Source organism: Eubalaena glacialis, chromosome 6, assembly GCF_028564815.1.
Source record: "Eubalaena glacialis isolate mEubGla1 chromosome 6, mEubGla1.1.hap2.+ XY, whole genome shotgun sequence".
In the NCBI taxonomy this organism is placed as follows: domain Eukaryota; kingdom Metazoa; phylum Chordata; class Mammalia; order Artiodactyla; family Balaenidae; genus Eubalaena; species Eubalaena glacialis.
The window spans coordinates 99296071-99313748 of record NC_083721.1 but is presented as its reverse complement, the minus strand read 5'-3'; the positions used below and the strand labels follow the sequence as shown (position 1 = coordinate 99313748).

The 17678-nt window shown below is 36.8% G+C and overlaps 1 long non-coding RNA gene across 1 annotated transcript in view; it reads left to right on the top strand.

Moving 5' to 3' along the window:
- Nucleotides 1-7792, top strand: part of LOC133093547 (uncharacterized) — a 30414-nt gene extending 22622 nt beyond the window's left edge. Inside the window, exon 3 of the long non-coding RNA XR_009701290.1 lies at nucleotides 7572-7792. This is a non-coding gene — a long non-coding RNA (uncharacterized LOC133093547). The remainder of the gene's footprint in view (nucleotides 1-7571) is intronic.
- Nucleotides 7793-17678: the final 9886 nt, after the last annotated feature.

Here is a 17678-nt window from a genome sequence, read left to right as displayed (position 1 = left end):
AAGGCAGAATCCATATTTCACTAATTTTTGAATCCTCAGAACATGCTTAGCATCTGACAGCTATAGGGCCATGTGGTTGTACAGGACAGCGGTCCCCAACCTTTTTGGCACCAGGGACCGGTTTCATGGAAGACAATTTTTCCACGGATCTGGGGGTGCGGGGGATGGTTTCTGGATGATTCAAGCACATTACATTTATTGTGCACTTCATTTCTATTATTATTGCATTGTAATATATAATGAAATAATTATACAACTCACCATAATGCAGAATCAATGGGAGCCCTGCGCTTGTTTTCACTTGCCACCCACTGATAGGGTTTTGATATGAGTCTGCAAGCAGTTGACTTATTATGGTGTCTGTGCAGTCAAACCTCTCTGCTAATGATGATCTGTATTTGCAGCTGCTCCCCAGCGCTAGCATCACCACCTCAGCTCCACCTCAGATCATCAGGCATTAGATTCTCATAAGGAGTATGCAACCTAGATCCCTCGCATGCTCAGTTCACAGTAGGGTTCGTGCTCCTGTGAGAATGTGATGCCGCCACTGATCTGACAGGAGGCTGAGCTCAGGCGGTAATGAGAGCAATGGGGAGCAGCTGTAAATACAGATGAAGCTTCACTCACTCACCCGCCACTCACCTCCTGCTGTGTGGCCTGGTTCCTAACAGGCCATGGACCGGCACCGGTCTATGGCCTGGGGGTTGGGGACGCCTGGTGTAGGACACAAATAAATTATGCTTACTGGACTTGTGTAACCCAACCACACTGGACACATAGAGTGGTATTTTATCAGTGAGGATTTCTTTTAGCTATGTCACAAATCCTGGCCACTCTTCCCTGACCGTAAAGGGGTTACTTTTTTTCTCAGATAATAAGAAATTTGGGAGGAGGCAGTCCAGAACTGATGTACAGCTGCTCAAAAGGAATCATCAAAGACACGGATCATCTTGTTTCAGTCTTCTGTAATAGGAGGTTTCCTCTCAATGTTGCAGAATGGCTGCTTCATAGCCAGCCTCCACTTCTGGGCACCAGGCAGGAAGGAAAAGTCTGTTTTCCTTCTCTCTCTCCTTCCTTCCTTCCTTCCTTCCTTCTCTCCCTCCCTCCCTCCTTCCTCCCTCCTTCCCTCCCTCCCTTCCTCCCTTCCTCCCTCCCTTCCTTCCTTCCTTCCTTCTCTCCCTCCCTCCCTCCTTCCTCCCTCCTTCCCTCCCTCCCTTCCTCCCTTCCTCCCTCCCTTCCTTCCTTCCTTCCTTCTCTCCCTCCCTCCCACCTTCCTCCCTCCTTCCCTCCCTCCCTCCCTCCCTTCCTTCCTTCCTTCCTTCCTTCCTTCTTTCTCGCTCTTCCTCCCTCTCCCTCCTTCCTCCCCCACCCCTCTCTTTCCCTTTTTGTTCTTTTAACATTTAAGAAAACAGTAGCTTTCCTAGAAACCGCATCAAGAATTTCAGCCTATATTTTATTGTCCAGCCTATATTTTATTGTCCAGCATCTGGTCACACAGTCTCCCCCAGGTGCAAGGGAGTTTAAGTAGGTGTCCTTTTAGGCTCATTGGCAAGCCCCCAAAAATGGGATCCCATTGGCAAAGAAGAATGAGAGAAGGGCTTTTCAGTAGCAAGGTCTTGAATCCCATGCAATATAGGTTTGTTTGTCACTGTTGTTATTGTTAACAGTACTGGAGTTGTGACTGGTGCTGACCTATTTATAGAAAAGAAAAGGTTTTTTTAATTTAAATATTTTTATGTTTTAAATTCCATAAAGAAGAAATTTGTTTCAATAATCACTTAAGCTGTTAGGTTATATAACCTGCTAGTAATAAACTATTTCGATGGGAGAGAAAAATGTGTTGGAGAGTGTCCCAGGAATTCTGGACGCAGAAGAGTAGGCTAATTGAGTGCTTATGCAGTCATTGGATAAACTCACAATTCAATTGAACAAGAAATTAAATATATAACCTCAAAATATTTCATGATTCATTGCATTGGGAAACCAGTATTAACTTATTGCGTCCTATTGATTCAGCATGATAAATAGAGCATTTTACTGGGGACTTTGATTCCATAATGATTCAGTTTCCATCATCTGTAGAAATTTTATATCAGCCAACAGAACAGCTAGCAATCTTGAGCCATGCTGGTATGATGTTTGCTTTTCAAAGTTGGTGCCCTTTCCCTCTTAGATACAGCCATACTCAATTAAAATCATGCAATGTTGGCTAAGTAACAGGGCAGCAACCAAGATTGAAATTGTGGAGAAAAATTCCAAAGCATGTCTGAATAATAAGAAGCAGGAACTCAAAAATAGAAACTGCTTTCTGCTGTAATCACACCAGTGCAGCCGTTAGAGATTTTTCCATTGATTTGGGGAGTGTAGGAGACACAAATTAAAAATAAATAACTGTAGCAGCATTGCCATGACTTTTTCTGTCACATTTAATTAATTGGAAGTTTGGACAACTTAGGACTTTGATATAGCTGCTTTGTTTGTCTTTCATTCTATTCTTAGGCTTCCTGTTCCTATTTAGAAGGTAGCTCTCCTTCAGTTTGTTTTAATCTTAATATCAAGACAGTTAATCAAGGAATTGCTCATCAATGATTGCATCATTAAACATGATGTTCTAGCACCTCTGACTTCTCAAACATGAAGCAAGTGGGACTGACCTCACTCTCCCTCAGATGTCTGCTCATAAAATCCTATTTTTAGGGAGAGAATGCAGAAGATTTTAGCTCTGTCACATCTCCCAAAGATTATGGGATTGAAGAGAGTATAACCCCCCACCGCCACCAAAACTCATTAAGACCAGACCCAGAGGTTTAGTCAAACCTCAGCCCCGGACTCTGTGGCCAAATTCCCTGATAGGCACACGGTACGTTTTCACTGCGTTTCACTTCTTTAGGTTCTAAATGAAGCCCTGTGTATTGTGCTGAGGATATGCCAAGCCTTAGGCTCCTAGGTAGCTTCTCAGGGCCCTTTCTTCATTTCTTCCTGCCTGAGGGCCTTTGCACAGGCTCTTCTTTTTGCCTAGAACATTCCTCTCTCCCCTATTTCCTTCTGTCCTACATTCCCTTCAGGTCTTGTTTTAAATCTCACTGGCATACTAGGTGAGTTTTTCTCAGTTATGAACTCCCAAATACACTTCTACTTTACTTAGCATATTTATAATTATTAATAATTTCTCAATTATTTGGGTAGTATCTTACCTTCTTCCTTGGGTGCAATGTAATAGAAGCAGGTCTGAGATATATGAGAGGAATAAAGCACTGTAGAGCTGACCCAGCATTGGGCTCGCATTTCTATTTTAACCCTAATAACAATGTATTATAATAACCTCTGTACATGATGCTTTTTTCTATCAAATTGTTTGTGCCCCAGTACTGAATACTTGTTCTCCTATGCAAGTATTCCCATAACATAGGAGCTGACAATCTAGAGTCTAGTCATCTACTCATGAAAAGTAATTAACTTTTCAAGCCATCATACGCCAAATACCAAACAAATCAGCAAATGTGGTAGAGCTGTACTATCCATTCTGTTGTCCTCTAGCCACAAATGAGATGGAGCAGCAATTTATTTTGATAGTCATTTTAGTTCCTAGAGATGGCATAAAGTCTGTAAATATAAATTTAAATGCTACACAGTTTATAAAGCATGTCATAATGAAATTCTGCATATTGGCTAAAGCAGTGCCTCAAAATACTGAAGATACAGATGCAGAATTAAAACTAGAGGGCTGAAATATTATAACAGGATGTGGAAGAAAAGCAAGACATGATATTAGTGGAAGTTTACTATTTTTAGGACTTGCTTGGGGCATAGTCATGTCTCTCAACAATATATAGAAGTTTGTAAAATATTATTAACTTCTAAATCTTATACTATGTGAATGAATTGCTTATTCAAAAATAAAACTAAGAATAGGGAAAACATTGTAATATTAATATGCTTTATTTTTAACTTTTGGTTAACTAATACATCTTTTTAAGTTGGTTATATAAACATTATTATATTCTTAGAAGACGATGTTTGAAATTATAAACGTACTTTTAAATATATATATTTTGAAGATTGGCTTCAGGAAGCTAAGATAGAAATAAGTAGTGTAGATGACAATGGGGATGATGGAACCGTAACCAGTACACATTTGTATAAATTGTGAAGACCTTGCTGAGAGCACAGTTATAGAACTACTTCCCAGATAACTGGTTTCATGAAGTTCTTCCATGATTATGTAGCAATTCTGATTTTTGTTATCATTGTTCCATAATTAAGAGGCTGTGGTTTTCAAGAGTTTTTCCCTTTGGTCCATTTGATGTGCAGAATGTTTTTATTATTCTCCACCCTCAAAACAGCTTCCCACCCAATTATTTTTTATTACAAAGGCATTTAACATTTTAGAAATCTCTCTATGACTGAAATGTTAAGACTATGTCTGTTTTTATTGTGAAAATAATGGATGAGCATGTCCCAGTCAATACATCTGTTTTAAAGTTTGGTCGATGTTTAATGCATTCAATGAATGCTACCGGTTGCATTAGTGCAGTCCATTTACAAAAGAGCTGCACTTTATAGTCAATATATCAATGTTAGTTACCAGATAAATCCTCCAAATCCTCCAAATGAGAAAGTTGAGGTTCCTTTTGTAATATTGCAAAAGCACATTTCTCTCAGGAGTCATGATGACTTGAAATAATTTAAAAAGTATACCTGTTTGTTTCCGGTTTCTATAGAAAAGTTGGTTGATTCCTTACAAATTATAAGTTGAATGGGAAGTTTCCTCTTCTTAGGTTGAGAATTGGTTTATGAGAAATCGTTGAATCTCTTAGATTTGCATTTGTGTATTTGAAACGTGGCTCTTAAGTGGTTTGGCTCTTCATGTCACATGGGTTTTAGTAAGGAATAAGGAATATATTTGTCATGCCAAATCCTCCCCCTACCCCGCCGTTTTTGTTTTGGCTGCACTACACGGCATGTGGGATCTTAGTTCCCTGACCAGGGATCGAACCATGCCCCCTGGAGTGGAAGTGTGGAATCTTAACCACTGGACCACCAGGGAAGTCCCCAAATCCCCATTTTGTAATGACAACATGCAGGGGGCAAGAAATCATATGCAATTGCATTTGATTAGTTCTAAAGTGTGGAGGTTCATGACCACTAAAATAGTTATTTCTTAATAATACAGTTTAAATGAAAATACAAAGAGTGGACACATCTTTCAAAATATTGTGTGTTACAGTAAAATATGGTTTATTGGCCACTCTATTAACCTGGCATTTCTCTTAATAATGACATTTGTGTTTTGGCAGTAATAGGTTAGAATGTGATAATTGGTATTTATTATTGTGACCCCAAAAATGTGTAAGAGTTTTAAATACTCTCTGACTTATCAAAGAAAGATTAAATTATTTATATTTTCCAAGGCACTTTAGTATCTAGAAAATTGTAATTCTTTGACAATATTTACTCTCTATATAATATAGACAATAATCCTCTATATATTAGAACACCTTATTCCTAGGATATGTTAAAAAAAGAAACCCTGGAATTTGCAGTCATTTTTCATTTCAAGTACTTCTTTACAGCATGTTGAAATTCCTGACATACTAATTATTATAGAATATGACTAACTTATTTTCCTTTTATTCATATATTCTGTGGGAAACAAAGTTAAAGTGAAAAGATTTGAATAGTTTTCTATTTAGGAGAACCCCAAATGATGAAATATTGTTCAAGTTATTAGATCCCCTTAACAGTATCACTATTAGTGACTTTCTTCTAATCCAGGAGCTTATAATTGAATAAGAAATAATTGGACTTTTCTAAGTATGAAAAATAGACTCTCTGAAAATCTTAACTAGGGCTAAGTTGTTTTTTCAATGTAGTGAAAACCAAAAGGAACATGTTGGGTTCAGCATTAAAAGCAGGTAATATAATCAGTGAATGTATATAAATCAGGATATAAAAAGGATCTTGACTCATAGTGAGATAGAGATCAAACCAATAGGGCAGGCTCTCTATTCTGTTTTGCTTAGAAATAAGTAAATCGGCTGAACTTTAGGTTAACTAAACTCTGGGTGTAAATCAGCCATCTTTCAAGCCGCTGAATTCATTTTCCCCACTGGGTTAACCTCCTTCACTTACTTAACAAGGGCTCAGAGGCCCCATGGAATTTATACTAATCAAAGCAGTGCCGGCAACCAAACAGGCTCAGTTTCAATACAAGAAGAAGCCAGGGGCAGAATACAAGTTACTGGTGAGTCTTGTGCTTTGGACCACTCAGCAGGGCAGACATTCTTCTCCAAATATACCTTAAAGCAAAAGAAGGGACAGTGCATACCATTCTGCACCTGGTTGGAATCCAGGGGAAATGTAAACCAAGCTGACCCGACTGGTAACAAGTCTGACTAACTTGTTTGGGTCCCAGGACTTACTCTTTTGGTGAAAGCTATTAAAAGGTGGAATGTATCTTTGGCATAATTTCAGCTTTTATGTATTCATTCCTACTTCATTTTGTCCTAACTTGTGATTTATTATGTGACCTTAAACTTGATTTAAACTTGAGAAAGCTCAGATCTGGAGATTCTTTCAAAGTTTGTTTCAGGAGATGGGACTAACTAGAGTCGTAGAGTATCCACTAGCAGCAGTTTCAAATCTCAGCTCTGCCAAATCTAGGTCTGGCAGGTGTAACCCTCCTACATCAAGTCCCTCATCTCTAAAATGAGGTTCCTAACATCTTCCACGGAGAGTGTTACTGGTTTTTTAAAACTCATATACTGAAGCACTTGGCACATAGTAAGGACTCAATAATGATTGTTCTGAACCTCTTTCTTCCTTTTCTCTTTCTCCCTTTTAAGGTGACAGAGGGCTACTAATAATGCCAGATTTTCTGTTTTTGTTGTTCTTTACTTTTCTCTCTCTGATTCTTCTTTCCTCCGTCTCTGAAACTGAGCCCTATGCTTACTATTAAATTATATCTTAGTGTCAGGAAATGAGCCTTGCCTCTTGCTATTAAAAGTGTCTTTGTGTGTGTGTGTGTGTGTGTGTGTGTGTGTGTGTGTGTGCGTGTGCTGATATTTATGCTGTACTGACTGTCAGTTCATATATTCTGGCCAAAGTTTCTTTTTATCATGGATCTTAATCCCTGCATTTTATCTTTTCTGAAATGGTAAAATGTCACAATGTTTTCAATGCTGCAACCGGGCAGCGATGTAGTAAAAAGGCAGAGAATGATGTTACTGGAGAATGACAAGTTAAATTTTCTTCTCTCTTCTGATCCTTTCTGGGTGTGTGGATGTATTTACTTTCCCAATGTTAGGAAGGGAAAATATTTTCTCTCTACTGTTTTCAAGATTAAAAAATATCAGGGCTCCTGAGCCTATAGAACTGATCACTGCTGAAACAAGCAGACTGAAAAGGAGTGAAAGTGTAGAGTTCACATGTGTTGTGTTTACTATGTGTGAAACACCATTATAAGGATTGCATGAATCACCTCATTATTTTCACAAAAACTCTATCATTGTATGTGTTACAGATGAGGAAGTTGAGGTGCAAATATTCTAAGATGACTCCTTTTCTCACAGAAGTGACAGGGCCAGGATCTGAACCCAGGGAGTCTGGTGCTGAGGAGAACCTTATCTGCCTTCTAATGTATGATGTGAACACACCAGTAAGGGCTACGATCAGTCTCCATCTCCTAAAACTGTGCTACTCACCAGATGCACTGACATCACCTGGGAGCTTATGAAAAATACAGCATCTCAGCCTCACCCCAGACCTACCAAATTTTAATTTGCATTTTAAGAAGATCCCCAGGTAAGTAACATACATATTAAAGTTTGGGAAACACAAGCCTCAAGCATTATTTCTGGGATCATATATATACTTTTTGTGTCATATAGGGAGGAAAACTATCAGGAGTTTTAGATCTCAAAGGGATTAAGATTTAGAAACAATGCAGTTCAATCTCTTCCTTTTATAATTGTTGAAAATGAGTTACATGGCGGTTAAATATGTATTTAAGAATAAATAAATTCTTAAGAATTCAATAAACATTTATTGAGGGTCTGTCACGTCCCAGACTATATGCCAAGCAGGCTGGGGATACAAAGACACATAAATCATATCCCCTGGGAGCCAAATGGAAGAGACAAATAAAGTGCATGAGATTTATAGGTGCTATGATACAACCATATATATATACTGCATATAATAGAGCACAGAGGAACAAAGAGGTTGGGATGGGGATCAGGAAAGACATTATTACAGGCATAATATTGGAGCTGAGTCTTGAAAGATTAATAGGTATTAACCAAAGGTGCTAGAATTTGAGCCTTTTCATTTGCAACTAGGCCAATGAACATCATCATTCAGGGCCACAAGTTATTCAGAGAAAGGAGATATTTAGAGGAGTGAATCTCAAATTTGGCTTCACATAGAATTACCTGGAGAACTTTCAGAATGCCTATTCATGGCTCCACCTCCAGAGTTACTGATTTAGTTAGTCTGGGAGGAGATCTGGACATTTGTTTCTTTGTTTGTTTATGTTCTGCAGATGACTCTAGTGTCCACACAAGGCTATTATAGTTCTTTTGTGCTTGGTTTCCCTCTTTACTTTCTGCATCTTCTGACCATTTCATCTGGTTCCTGACCCAGCTTTCGGCCCTGGACTTCAGACCCACTCTTGTCATGAATCGCAACTTGTTACCTCTTGGATCCTGAACTAAGTCTGACGGTAAATGCCGTATTCATGTGACCCCCGCCCCGTGAGCATGGAGTGCTTTTTCTGTAAATTACCACATGTTGGGGCCAGAGCCAGCCCACTCTCAGAGAAGTTAGCATTAGAGCTGCCTGAGAGCAGACCCACCCAATCTCTATAACTAGTGTGCAGCCCTACCCACAGTATAAGACGTCATAATTTTCTCCCCCAAATAAATAGAATATCAAAAGATTTTCTTTTACAGTTTTTTAAATTGAGGTAACATTGGTTTAAACGTTATATGTTTCGTATGTATAATATGATATTTAGACTTCTGTATACACTATAGTGTGCTCACCACCAAAAGCTTAGTTTCCATCTGTCACAATATAGTTGACCCCCTTTACCCATTTCACCCTCCCCCACCATTCCCCTTCCCCTCTAGTAACCACTATATTCTCTCTGTATCTATGTATTTGGTTTTATTTTGTTTGTTCATTTATTTATTTATTTTTATATTCCTCACATGAATGAAATCATACCGCATTTGTGTTTCTCCATCTGACTTTAGCATAATACCCTCAAGGTCCATCCCTGTTGCTGCAAGAGGCAAGATTTTATCTTTATTATGGCTAAGTAGCATTGTGTGTGTGTGTATATGTATATATAACACCTATCTATCTATATCCATTCAGCTGTTGATGGGCACTTAGGTTGTTTCCATATCTTGGCTATTGTAAACAATGCTTCAATGAACATAGGGGTGCATATATCTTTTCAAGTTAGTGTTTTCATATTCTTTGAATAAATACCCAAAAGTGAACTAGCTGGGTCATATGGCAGTTGTATTCTTAATTTTTGAGGAATCTCCATACTGTTTTCCATAGTGGCTGAACCAATTTACATTCCCATCAACAGTGTATGAGGGCACCCTTCTCTCCACATCTTTGCCAACACTTGTTATTTCTTGACTTTTTGATAATAGCCATTCTAACGTGTGTGAAGAAATATCTCATGGTGGTTTTGATTATCATTTCCCTAATAATTAGTGATGATTAACATCTTTCCATGTGCCTGTTGGCCATCTGTATGTCTTCTTTGGAAAAATGTCTAATCAGATCCTCTGTGCATTTTTTAGTTGGGTTGTTTGAGTTCTTTATAAATTTTGGATATCAACACCTTATCAGATATATGATTTGCAAAAATCTTCCATTCAGTAAGTTGTCTTTTTGTTTTGTTGATGGCTTCCTTTTCTCTGCAGAAGTTTTTTATTTTAATGTAGTCCCATTTGTTTATTTTTGCTTTTGTTTCCCTTGCCTGAGGAGACATATCTAGAAAGACATTGCTAAGACCAATGTCAGAGTATACTACCTATGCTTTCCTCTAGGAGTTTTGTGGTTTCAGGTCTTACGCTGAAGTCTTTAATCCATGTTGAGTTAATTTTTGTGTATTGTATAAGATTGTGGTCTAGTTTTGTTCTTGTGCATGTGGCTGTCTAGTTTTCCCAACACCATTTATGGAAGAGACTGTCCTTTCTCCATTGTATGTTCTTTGCTCCTTTGTCATAAATTAATTATTCATATATGTGTGGTTCATTTCTGGGCTTTCAGTTCTGTTCCACTGATCTGTGTGTCTGTTCTTCTTCTAATACCATGCTGTTTATATTACTATAGCTTCATAGTATAATTTGAAAGCAGGAAGTGTAATACTTTCAGCTTTGTTCTTTATTTTAAAGATTGCTTTGGCTATTCAGGGTCTTTTATCATTCCATACAAATTTTAGGATTTTTTGTTCTACTTCTGTGAAAAATGTTGTTGGGATTTTAATAGGGATTGCATTGAATCTGTAGATTGCTTCAGGTAATATGGACATTTTAACAATGTTAATTATTCCAGTCCATGAGCACAGAAATTCTTTCCATTTATTTGTGTCTTCTTCAGTTCCTTTCAACAGTGTCTTATAATTTTTGGTGTACAGGTCTTTCACCTCCTTGGCTAAATTTATTCTTGGTATTTTATTATTTTTGCTGTGACTGTAAATGGGATTGTTTTCTTTATTTATCTTTCAGCTAGTTCATTGTTGTTGTATAGAAATGCAACAGATTTTTGCAGATTGACTTTGTACCCTGCAACTTTACTGTATTAGTTTATTATTTTTAATAGTTTATTGGTGGGGTCTTTAGGTTTTTTTCTATATGTAAAACCATGTCATCTGCAGATAGTCAGTTTTGCTTCTTCCTTTCCAATTTAGATGCATTTTATTTCTTTTTCTTGATTAATTTCTGTGGCTAGGACTTCCAATACTATGTTGAGTAAAAGTGGTGAGAGTGGGCATCCTTATCTTGTTTCTGATCTTGGAGAAATAGCTTTCAGTTTTTCATTTGAGTGTGATGTTAGCTGTGGGTTTGTCATATATGGCCTTTATTAGGTTGAGATATATTTCTTCTGTACCCACTTTATTGAGAGTTTTTATCATAAATGCATCAATGCCTCTATTGAGATGATCATAAGATTTTTATTCTTTGTTTTGTTAATGTGGTATATCACATTAACTGATTTGTGGATATTGAACCCTGGAATAAATCCCACTTAATCATGGTGTATGATCCTTTTAATATATTGTTGTATTTAGTTTGCTAATATTTTGTTGAGGTTTTTGCATCTATGTTCATCAGAGATATTGGCCTGAATTTTCTTTTTTCATGTTCTCCTTGTTTGATTTTGTTATAAATCATAAAATAAGTTAGGAAGTGTTCTCTCCTCTTCAATTTTTTTGGAAGAGTTTGAAAAGAATAAGGTATTAAATCTTCTTTGAATGTTTGGTAGAATTCACCTGTGAAGGCATCTGGTTCTGAACTTCTGTTTTTTGGTAAGGTTTGGATTACTGTTTCAATCTCCTAATGATTGATCTATTCAGATTTTCTATTTCTTCATGAATCAGTCGTCAGAGGTTGGTTGATTATAAGAATTCATCCATTCTTCTAGGTTGTCCAATTTGTGGGCATATAGCTGTTCATAGTATTCTCTTATAATCTTTTGTATTTCTGTGGTATCCTTTGTAATTTCTCCTCTTTTGTTTTTTGATTTTATTATCTGAGTCCCTTCTTTTCTTAGTAAGTCTAGCTTAAGCTATGACAATTTTGTTTTTTTTTTTTAAAGAACCAGCTGTGAGTTTCATTGATGTTTTCTGTTGTCTTTTTAGTCTCTATTTCATCTATTTCCATTGTGATTTTTATTTTTTCCTTCCTTCTGCTGACACTGGGCTTCATTTGTTCTTCTTTTTGTAGTTCCTCTAGTTTAAGGTTAGATTGTTTATTTGAGATTTTTCTTATTTCTTGAGGTTGGCCTGTTGTTATAAACTTCCCTCTAAGTACTGCTTACTGTATCCCATAGATTTTTGGTATATCATGTTTTCATTTTTATTTGTCTTCAGGTATTTTTTTTAACATCTCTTTTGGTTTCTTCATTGACCCAGTAGTTGTTCAATAGCATGTTGTTTAGTCTCCATGTACTTGTGTAATGTCCAGCTTTCTTCTTGTAGTTGATTTGTAGTTTCATATTATTGTGATCAGAAATGGTGCCTGATATGATATCAATCTTATTAAATTTGAGACTTGTTTTGTGTCCCAACATATGGTCTATTCTTGAGAAAGTTCCATGTGTGCTTGAGAAGTATGTGTGTTTTGCTCCATTTGGATGGAATGTTCTATATAAATCTATTAAGTTCATCTGGTATAATGTTTCATTTAAGGCTGCTGTTTCCTTGTTGACTTTCTGTCTGGATGATCTATTCATTGATGTAAGTGGGGTGTTAAAGTCCTCTATTATTATTGTGTTGCTGTCAATTTCTCCCTTTAGGTCTATTAATAATTGCTTTATGTATTTTGGTGCTCTCATGTTAGGTACATATGTATTAATAAATGTTATGGCTTCTTGATGGGTTGTCCCCTTTATCATTGTGTAATGTCCATTTTTATCTCATGTTACCTGTTTTGGTTTGACATGTATTTTGTCTGAGTATGGATATACCTGTTTTCTTTTGGCTGCCATTTGCTTGGAGTATCATCTTCTATCTCTTTACTTTGACCCTATGTTTGTCTTTAGAGCTGAGATGAGTCTCCTAGAGGCAGCATATAGGTGGGTCTTGTTTTTAATCCATACAGCCATTCTATGTCTTTTTACTGGTGAATTCAAGCCGTTTACATTTAGGGTGATTACTGATAAATGAGGACTTAGTACTGTCATTTTATCTTTTGTTTTCTGGTTGCTCCATATCTCCATTGTTTCTTTTTCCTTGTGTTTCTGTCCGCCTTTTTAGTTTAGTGGTTCTCATGATGTTTTTCTCAGTTTCCTCTTTTTATGTTTTGTGTCTGTGCTCTAAATTCATGTTTTGTGGTTACCATGAGGTTTGTATAAAATATCTCATAGATAAAATAGTCCCTTTTCTGCAGATAGTATCATGTCTTCATTTGGCAAATGGGCTCTGTCTTTTAACTCTTCCCCCTTTAAGTTTTTGTTGTCTCAAATTATCCCTTTTTATATTGTGCATTTGTTACCAAATTAAAGTATTTTTACTGCCTCTTTCCCTTTATCTTTTATGCTATAATTATGTGTTTAACAATCTATTCTGATATAGAATTGCAGTTTCCTGATTCTGTCTATTTATCAACTTACTAATAGTTTTGTGTACTTTTACCTTTTCATTTCCCGTAGAAAATCTCCTTTCAACATTTCTTGTAAGACAGGTCTAGTGGGGATGAACTCAGCCTTTGTCTGTCTGAGAAAGCCTTTATTTCTCCTTCATATCTGAAGGATAACTGTTGGAGAGAGTATTCTTGTCTGATAGTTTTCATCTTTCAATATTTGGATATGTCATTCCACTCTCTCCTGGCATGTAGAGTTTCTGCTGAGAAATCTGCTAATGGCCTAATGGGGTTCCTTTGTAGGTTACTGCCTTCCCCCCACCCCCAAACTGAAAAGTCTTTATCAATAACTTTTAACAGCTTTAATATAATATGTCTTGGAGAAGGTTATTTTTTGCATTTAGAAAATTAGATGATCTCTTAGCTTCATGGACTTGTAAATCTAGTTAATTCATGAGGTTTGGGAAGTTTTTAACTGTTATTTCTTTAAATAAACTCTCTCCCTTCTCCCTCTCTTCTCCTTCAGGGATTCCCATTATCCTTCTGTTGCCTTTCGTAATGGAGTTGGATAGTTCTTGTAGAATTTCTTCACTTTTTAAAATCATAGTTCTCTCTCCTCTTTTACCTGAATCATTTTTATATTTCTATCTTCGAGCTCACTAATTCTCTTCCATATGGTCTGCTCTATTTCCAATGCTTTCTTTTTGGTTTTTTGGGTTTTTTTAACATCTTTATTGGAGTATAATTGCTTTACAGTGGTGTGTTAGTTTCTGCTGTATCACAAAGTGAATCAGCTATACGTATACATATATCCCCATATGCCCTCCCTCTGGAGCCTCCCTCCCACCCTCCCTATCCCACCCCTCTAGGTGGTCACAAAGCACCGAGCTGATTTCCCTGTGCTATGCAGCTGCTTCCCACTAGCTATTTATTTTACATTTGGTAGTGTATATATGTCCATGCCACTCTCTCACTTCGTCCCAGCTTACACTTCCCCCTACCTGTGTCCTCAAGTCCATTCACTATGTCTGCATCTTTATTCCTGTCCTGCCCCTGGGTTCTTCCAAACCTTTTTTTTTTTTTTTTAACATTCCATATATATGTGTTAGCACGTGGTATTTGTTTTTCTCTTTCTGACTTACTTCACTCTGTACGAAAGACTCTAGGTCCATCAAACTCACTACAAATAACTCAATTTCGTTTCTTTTTATGGCTGAGTAATATTCCATTGTATATATGTGCCACATCTTCTTTATCCATTCATCTGTTGATGGACACTTAGGTTGCTTCCATGTCCTGGCTATTGTAAATAGAGCTGCAATGAACATTGTGGTACATGACTCTTTTTGAATTATGGTTTTCTCAGGGTACATGCCCAGTGGTGAGATTGCTGAATCATATGGTAGTTCTATTTTCACTTTTTAAGGAACCTCCATACAGTTCTCCATGGTGGCTGTATCAATTTACATTCCCACCAACAGTGCAAGAGGGTTCCCTTTTCTCCACCCCCTCTCCAGCATTTATGGTTTGTAGATTTTTTGATGATGGCCATTCTGACTGGTGTGAGGTGATACCTCATTGTAGTTTTGATTTGCATTTCTCTACTGATTAGTGACGTTGAGCATCCTTTCATGTATTTGTCGGCAATCTGTATATCTTCTTTGGAGAAATGTCTATTTAGGTGTTCTGCCCATTTTTGGATTGGGTTGTTCTTTTTTTGATATTGAGCCGCATGAGTTCCTTGTATATTTTGAAGATTAATCCTTTGTCAGTTGCTTCATTTGCAAATATTTTCTCCCATTCTGAGGGTTGTCTTTTCATCTTGTTTATGGTTTCCTTTGCTGCGCAAAATCTTTTAAGTTTCATGAGGTCCCATTTGTTTATTTTTGTTTTTATTTCCCTTTCTCTAGGAGGTGGGTCAAAAAGGATCTTGCTGTGATTTATGTCATAGAGTGTTCGACCTATGTTTTCCTCTAAGAGTTTTATAGTGTCTGGCCTAACACTTAGGTCTTGAATCCATTTTGAGTTTATTTTTGTGTATGGTGTTAGGAAGTGTTCTAATTTTATTCTTTTACATGTTGCTGTCCCGTTTTCCCAGCACCACTTATTGAAGAGGCTGTCTTTTCTCCATTGTATATTCTTGCCTCCTTTATTAAAGATAAAGTGACCATATGTGTGTGGGTTTATCTCTGGGCTTTCTATCCTGTTCCATTGATCTATATTTCTGTTTTTGTGCCAGTACCATACTGTCTTGATTACTGTAGCTTTGTAGTTTAGTCTGGAGTCAGGGAGCCTGATTCCTCCAGCTCTGTTTTTCTTTCTCAAGATTGCCTTGGCTATTCAGGGTCTTTTGTGTTTCCATACAAATTGTGCAATTTTTTGTTCTGGTTCTATGAAAAATTCCATTGGTAGTTTGATAGGGATTGCACTGAATCTGTAGATTGCTTTGGGGAGTATAGTCATTTTCACATTGTGGATTCTTCCAATCCAAGAACATGGTATGTCTCTCCATCTGTTTGTATCACCTTTAATTTCTTTCATCAGTGTCTTATAGTTTTCTGCATACAGGTCTTTTGTTTCCTTAGGTAAGTTTATTCCTAGGTATTTTATTCCTTTTGTTGCAATGGTAAATGGGAGTGTTTCCTTAATTTCTCTTTCAGATCCTTCATCATTAGTGTATAGGAATGCAAGAGATTTCTGTGCATTAATTTTGTATCCTGCTACTTTACCAAATTCATTGATTAGCTCTAGTAGTTTTCTGGTAGCATCTTTAGGATTCTCTGTATATAGTATCATGTCATCTGCAAACAGTGACAGTTTTACTTCTTCTTTTCCGATTTGGGTTCCTTTTATTTCTTTTTCTTCTCTGATTTCTGTGGCTAAAACTTCCAAAACTATGTTGAATAATAGGGGTGAGAGTGAGCAACCTTGTCTTGTTCCTGATCTTAGAGGAAATGGTTTCGGTTTTTCACCATTGAGAACGATGTTGGCTGTGGGTTTGTCATATACGGCCTTTATTATGTTGAGGTAAGTTCCCTCTATGCCTACTTTCTGGAGGGTTTTTATCATAAATGGGTGTTGAATTTTGTTGCAAGCTTTTTCTACATCTGTTGAGATGATCATATTGTTTTTATTCTTCAATTCATTAATATGGTGTATCACATTGATTGATTTGAGTATATTGAAGAATCCTTGCATTCCTGGAATAAACCCCACTTGATCATGGTGTATGATCCTTTTAATGTGCTGTTGGATTCTGTTTGCTAGCATTTTGTTGAGGATTTTTGCATCTATGTTCATCAGTGATATTGGCCTGTAGTTTTCTTCTTTTGTGACATCTTTCTCTGGTTTTGGTATCAGGGTGATGGTGGCCTCTTAGAATGGGTTTGGGAGTGTTCCTCCCTCTGCTATATTTTGGAAGAGTTTGAGAAGGATAGGTGTTAGCTCTTCTCTAAATGTTTGATAGAATTCACCTGTGAAGCCATCTGGTCCTGAGCTTTTGTCTGTTGGAAGATTTTTAATCACAGTTTCAATTTCAGTGCTTGTGATTGGTCTGTTATATTTTCTATTTCTTCCTGGTTCAGTCTCAGAAGGTTGTGCTTTTCTAAGAATTTGTCCATTTCTTCCAGGTTGTCCATTTTATTGGCATAGAGTTGCTTGTAGTAGTCTTTTATGATGCTTTGTATTTCTGTGATGTCAGTTGTTACTTCTCCCTTTTCATTTCTAATTCTATTGATTTGAGTCTTTTCCCTTTTTTTCTTGATGAGTCTGGTAATGGTTCATCAATTTTGTTTATCTTCTCAAAGAACCAGCTTTCAGTTTTATAGATCTTTGCTTTTTTTTGTTCTTCTTTCTCTAAGTGCTTTAGATGTAATATTAGGTTGTTTATTTGAGATGTTTCTCGTTTCTTGAGGGAGGATTGTATTGCTGTAATCTTCCCTCTTAGAACTGCTTTTGCTGCATCCCATAGCTTTTGGGTCGTTGTGTTTTCATTGTCATTTGTTTCTAGGTATTCTTTGATTTCCTCTTTGTTTTCTTCAGTGATCTCTTGGTTATTTAGTAGTGTATTGTTTAGCCTCCATGTGTTTGTATTTTTTACATTTTTTTCCTTGTAATTGATATCTAGTTTTATAACATTATGGTCGGAAAAGGTACTTGATAAGGTTTCAGTTTTCTTAAATTTACCAAGGCTTGATTTGTGACCCAAGATGTGATCTATCCTGAAGAATGTTCCATGAGCACTTGAGAAGAAAGTGTATTCTGTTGTGTTTGGATGGAATGTCCTGTAAATATCAATTAAGTCCATCTTGTTTAATGTGTTATTTAAAGCTGTGTTTCCTTACTTATTTT